This window comes from Pteropus vampyrus, unplaced genomic scaffold (assembly GCF_000151845.1).
Source record: "Pteropus vampyrus isolate Shadow unplaced genomic scaffold, Pvam_2.0 Scaffold1, whole genome shotgun sequence".
NCBI classification, from domain to species: Eukaryota; Metazoa; Chordata; class Mammalia; order Chiroptera; family Pteropodidae; genus Pteropus; species Pteropus vampyrus.
In genome coordinates, this window is record NW_011888782.1 from 18,262,532 (window position 1) to 18,269,426 (window position 6,895).

General features: G+C 34.4%; 1 pseudogene; it reads right to left on the reverse strand.

The window, feature by feature from the left end:
* Positions 1 to 3,945: 3,945 nt before the first annotated feature.
* On the reverse strand, positions 3,946 to 4,064 carry LOC111736752 (annotated as a pseudogene).
* Positions 4,065 to 6,895: the final 2,831 nt, after the last annotated feature.

A 6,895-nucleotide genomic window follows, 5' to 3' on the forward strand; every position in this document is an offset into this window, starting at 1 on the left:
TTTTATAATATGATTTGACGCTTATTGAAAAATTGTATTTAGCAAAAGATGATTAAAAATACATAAAGGAATGAGAAGAGGGGAATGAGTAAAATTGAAAGAAAAATCAAGAAATTAGTTTTGTACCTGTAGGATTTCAGAACATTGGCAGGCTTGGAGCTTGAATATGAATGAACAAGTCCTTTGACTTACCCAGTTTTCTGGGGTTGGTTTTTCGTAGTCACTAGATCTTGGTGAGTAGAATGGTGCTTAGCCCCTTTCCAGAAGAATATAAATCTCTCTTGAAAATGCGAAAGTTGTAGTTCTCAATGTGGTCAGAACTGCATTCTATTGGGCTGGAATCATTGGTAGTTGGGCAGCTCAGAGAGGATGTTGGGAGTCCTGGAAAGCTGCACTTCCAGTGGGAAGGTACAATGAGATCTCCACACTGGTACGTGTCCACATCCTTTGCTGGTCAGTAAAATGCAGAGCATTCACTGTGTCTGCAGCCACCTTTTGATATTCTATCACTGTCCCGTGATGATAGTATCTAAACCATTTGACATAAAAAACTTTTTTGCAATACAGAAAATGAAATATGAGACTTGTTTTGCCATTATTCGGAAAATCCAACCTCATGGTAAAAGTGTAAGAGATAAATAAACTGAAGATTCAAAGTTTGACTCTTCCTGGAAAAAATAAAACACTTAATGTTACGAAGACAAGTCCCAACTTTGCAGATATTCTTTGTAAGTGTCTTTTCCTATTTTAGCCCTGCATTACACTTCAACATTTAGGACATGTTTATACTCTTATTATTCCATGTCGATCGTTCTCTAAATATATTCTCTAAATAACATTTGTCTCCACATTAAGTTACGTTCTATAAGGGCAGGACATATGCCAAACTTTCAAGTATTCTGGACAAGACTGTACCTATGCCAGTGCTGATAAAGTGATCAATAAATAACCACAAAATTTTCTTGCCAGTAAATAAACAATTGATTATGTTACCTTTTGTGAGTATTGTGGTGAGATTTTCCCACTGTTTACCTTTGCCCTATGGCTTTTGACTTGACCTCATGTGAAAACAACTTAACTTAAGTGAGTGGAATTTCCAGAGGGTTGGATGATACAGAGAGAACAATAAAAATGTCCATGATGAACCTGAGATTCATAGTATACTATTAATAAGACATGACAAGATGCAACCCTCAACCTAGGAATTAAAGGACCCTTTGATGAGCAATTATCCATTCTAAATATACAGTGTTAATTACTCCTGAACGACTCCTGGAAATTCAACTATTTTTTAAAATTTATTCATCTGTGAAAGTGAGTGAAGAAGATGCTAATGTTTCCTTTAACAGTTTAAAAAGAGTTAAGAGGGAAATTAGAAGCTAAATAAAACTTCTGAAATGGGAAGTAATTCGGATATAATTCTCTATATTCACATTCATTTAACAATAGCTCACCATTTTAAATTTCAGTCTACATTCAAGTATGTCTCCGTGTTTTCAGGAATCAGTAGCTTTATAATTTATTATTTTTCCCAGGTTCTAATCCATATCATATATCCCTGAGTTACTTCTGAGCAAATGTCTTTTCTGTTCTGTGCTTCAATAAATCCCACCACGGAATTGGGTTTACAATAGAAACTGCTTGAAAGAAGAAATGAGTTCAAAACTTGAAATATGTTTCCTCAGGTAAAAACAAGTTTTTTTCCTCCCTAAAGAACCTCATTGAGCATGTGTCCACTCTTAAGGCAAGTAAGCTTGGACTTGAAAATAATTGACCAAGCTACGCCATGAGGAACTGCCTCGGCCCCCAAGGGAAATCAATCAAGGGCAATTGAGAGGTTGTGATGTGCTTACTTCCCCTGTGGGATGTGGAAGGTATTTCCTGAATCATGGTGGGAGATCAATTTTTTGTTCATTTCTTTTGGTGCCAATCCTTAGGAGCAGATGCATTGCTTCTTGACCCTCTCTAGGTAGAATCGATCTTTCCTTCTGCATTCACCCAGAATTTTGTATGCTGCTTGTTTCAGCCTTTTTGAAGTTCAAGGAAATGTAGCCAAAAGAATGTAGGCCTTGGAGACCCAGAAATGTGGCTTTAAGTCCTGTCTCTGCTACTAATTAACTACATTAAGTTGTTTTCCAGGCATCACCAGTAGGTTAGGGGTGATAACAATGATCTCTTAGGCTGCTGTGAGAGTTAAATGTGCCACTGAATGAAAATCCCCCAGTGAAGTGTCTGGCACCTGATAGGCACACAGTCAGTAACAGGATGGCATTTCTGCCACAGGGTGAGAGAGAGAAGTTGGGTCACAACCTCCCTCTATGTAGCCTAAAAGATATGAACAAAAATAGATATCCTATTGCTGCATCAGCCACCATCAAACACATAAAATAGCACAGCTTCACACAACAAGCTTTAAAAAGTGTAAGTTAGAGACGAAAAGAAAAAAGAGTGTAAAAATACCCAAAGCTTGACAATGTTTCTAATAATATTTCTACCCATAAGCACCGCAGAGGGAAAAGTAGGTGGGTGGGACAAGTCTGAAAAATCTTGCCCATATGCTCCAAGTAAAAAGTCGATTAAGGTCAAGAGGTTTTCAAGGAGGTCAATTATCATTATAATAGCTCTGAATGTGTTAGTGCGGTTATATGGGAGAAAAAAACTGTGAAAGTGAGAATAGAGGATATTAAGTTATTTTTATTTGCAGATGATATAATTGTATACTATTAGAACTCATAAAAATTGTCTGAAAAACTATTAGAAATAAAAAAAGAGAATTCAGAAAATTCCCTGGTTGCAAAATTTATATCAAACTCATTAATTTTCTTATATACCAAATACAAACAAAATTTAGTGAAGGAAATATCCCATTTACAATACTGAGAAAAACATGAAAAAGAAAACAAAACTAGGAACAAGAAATATTCAAGGTTTATGTGAAGGAAACTTTAGAACTCTTCTGAGGGTTATAAAAGAAGACAGAAAAATAGTCATAACTTAGAAGGTCTCAATATGACATCTTTAGACATAAAGATGTTATCTTCTAAAATTAATCTACGAAGCCTATGCCATCCAAATTAGAATACCGAAGAGATATTTTAAAGAAAACTTTACGAAATGATTTTTTTTGAGAAATACATGTACAAAATTGCTATCATGATTCTAAAAAATAAGGAAAAAATAGATTCAGTGAAATAAAATCCAGAATTTAGAGAATATTCATCCAGATATATACATGAATATGTTATATATGATAAAAGATGGCATTTTATTTAGTGGGAAAAATGGATTTGTTAAAAGATGGTGTTGAGAAAATAGAATTGACTTTGTGGAAAAAATAAATCTGTATGGCTACTTCAATCTCAACATGAATTTGAGATCTATTAATTGTATAAATGTAAAAATTAAAACCTTAGAAGTATTATAAGAAAACGTGGATGGCAAAAATGTCATTGAATTTGTAAAGGAAATATTGATAGTGACTAGTAAAAAATTACAAACTAGACCATGACAAAAACGTGGTATAATGAAAAATCAAAATAAACTGCACAAAATATGTGCAATATGTACAATTGTCTTGTAAAAATGATTAATAAATATTCCACTTATAAATTTAGTAATTATTTTACAGAAAATAAGACAAACTACTACATAAAAGTGCTCAACCTCAGTTATACAAAACAAATACAAATAAAATTAGTGTTTACACCTATCTAGTTGGAAAAAGTGAATATAATTGTTAATGCTAATTCTAACAAAGGTCGTGGAATATGGCCACTATCATTTGATTGAAATCCAAATTATTCCACCTTGAGGAGTGATTTGGTAATAACTGAGACAATTTTATTTTTATTTATTTATTTATTTTTAAAATTTTAGGAGAGGCAACCCTTGGTTGACCTCACAGATCGCAAGGAACTTGTCAGCTTACAATCCTTTATTTTTTAAGGCCTACAGCACCCGGTCTTCCTAGGTAATCTCCCATCCAACTACTAACCAAGCACAACCCTGCTTAGCTTCCAAGACCAGACGAGATTGGGCTTGTTCAAGGTGGCATGGCTATAGACTATGTGAGACAATTTTAAATGCACACACCCAACAATTCCATTACCAGAAGATCGCCCTAAGGACATTCTTGCAAAACTACACAATAATATGGAATATGGTTTTTAACAGTTATAAAACAACATAAATATTACCTATGGAGTATTGGTCAAATAAAATATATTTAAAGAATAAAATTGTATACAGCTTTAAAAATTGTGTTATGTTGATATTTACTATTAATAGATTTTGAAAATTTATTAATAAATGACAAAAGCAAGGTAAAGATCAGTTGCACTGATTGATCCCTTTTGTGTAGATAAGCTGTGTGTGTACATATGTGTGTTTCATACTTGCATATTTAGTTGGAAGATGATTCCAGAAAATTTTGGTACTTTGTTTATGTTTCTAAAGGTATGGGGGATTGGAAGAATGAGAAGCTAACTTTTTAAAAAATACAGATTTTTTAATGCAGCAGTTTTAGATTTACAGCAAAATTGAGTGGAAAGTATAGAGATGTCCCATTAACCCCCTCATCTCTAATGCACACAGCCTCCCCCAGCATCATCAGCCCATAGCAGAGTGATATATTTGTTACAATTGAATCAGCACCGATGCATCATTATCAACCAAAGTCCATAGTTTGCACTGGGGTCCACTCTTGATGTTGGACATTCTATGGGTTTTGTACAAATAATGACATATATCCACAATTATAGTATCATACAGAACACTTTCGCTGCCATAAAAATCCCCTGTGCTCCACTTATTCCTCCCTCTCTCCGCTCAAATCCCTGGCAATGGCACATCTTTTTACTGTTGCCATAGTTTTACCCTTTCAAGAATATCTTCATCGTTGGAAGTGGACGGTGTGTACTTTATGGAGATTGGTTTCTTTCTGTTCACATCTTTTGCGCATTTTAAAGTCAGAGCTCCCATTTTCTTATTTTTGAGTTTTAAGAGTTCTTTGAGTATTTTTGGATAGCAGTGCTTTATTAGTCCATCTTTTGCAATACTTCTAGTCTGTGGCTTGGCTTCTCATTGTTTTGACAATGTCATTCACAGAGCAGAAGTCTTTAATTTTAATAAAGTTCAACTTACCAATTCTTCTTTCACTGTTTAAGCTTTTGATGCTATATCTAAAATGTCATCACTGAACCTAAGGTCATCTAGATTTTCTACTATGTTATTTATATTCTGGGAGTTTCATAGGTGTTTCCTAGTTTTGCACTTTATAATTAAGTCTATTATCAATTTTGAGTTAATTTTTGTGAAGAGTGTAAGATCTGTGACTAGATTCTTTTTCTTTCTTCTTCTCCTTCTTTGCATATGGATGTCCAGTTTTTCTAGTACCAATTATTGATAAGACTATCTTTTCTCCATTTAATTGCCTTTGCTCTTTGTCAAATATCAGTTGACTAAATCTGTATGTGTCTATTTTGGGGCTCTCTATTTTGTTCCAGTGATCTATTTGATCTTTTACCAATACCACACTGTATTTATTGCTGTAGCTTTAAGAGTATGTCTTGAAGGTGGATAATAATGTTAGTCCTCTGACTTTGTTTTTTTCTTTCAATATTGCGTTGGCTGTTGCATTACTTTGCCAGGGCTGTCATAACAAAAAATTCACAGAGTGGGTGGTTGAGACAGCAGAGAGTTATTATTTCAGAGTTCTGAATACTGCAAGTTCAAGATCAGGTTGCCAATGGCAGAGTGTGTTTCTCCTGAGACCTCTCTCTTTGTCATGCACATGGCTATACTTTTGTGGCCTCTTCACATGATTTTTCATGTGTACTTGTACATTCCTCTGTATGCCTTAATTTCCTTTTATAAGGACACCAGCCAGTCAGATTAGATTAAGTTCAATTCTAAAGACTTTATTTTAAGTTAATTACCTCTTTAAAGGCCCTTTAAAAAAGGGGACATTTGGACACACTGAGAGACAGAAAGAATATGTGTGCACAGAGGAATGTGAGAATGCAAAGGAAGATGGCCTTATATAAACCCGAGAGACATGCTTCAGCAGAAACGAATCCTGCCTACACCTTGATCTTGGACTTCTAGCCTCCAGGACTGTAGAAAACAAACTTCTGTTGTTTGAGTCACCCAGTGTGTGGTATTTTGTTATGGTAACCCCAGCAAAATGATATTCCTTGTATCCTGCAACCAGCCTTTTTATAATTGCTTATTAGTTCCAGAGTTTTTATTTTTTTGGTAATTCTTTTTGGATTTTCTACTTTTATTAATGTTTTCTGAATTAAAAAAAACCTAATGTATATATTTTAATCTAAATAATCGTTCTTCCCTGAATTGTGATGTATCTCCTCCATACAAATATGTACATATTAAGGGAATGATGTTTAGCATATGTGTTTAATGAATTAATTAGAATTCAAATAGACTGGTTTTGCTACCAGTTTTCTAAGTCTTGGTGAAAATGACCCTTAAGGAGATAAGAAAGAATTGCTGATACATGTAGAAAATAAAGAAAGAACGGAAGCTCTTGCAAAGAGGGCCCATCTTTTGCCAACTGATCCTGGACAGGAAATCCACCCATGAGCTCCATTCCACAGATGAAAGGGGCAGGTTTTATAGGACATAGCAAATGGAGATTCTACTTTATGACTTTTTCAAGTTTACTGTTATAATCCTCTGATACTCATCTTCCAGTGTGTTCTTGTCCAAGGGGACATGAGCAGAGGACAAGTGCAAGTGCCTGCAAAGTTTCCTCTAGTTAAAGATCAAAAAGGAAAAATATCTGGCACATAGAGAAGGAAGGTAATGGTAGCAGTTAAACTCACTATTTGTATTTTTTTTTTTCTTATTAGGTAAATTGTTTCTATTAGAGCTGGAT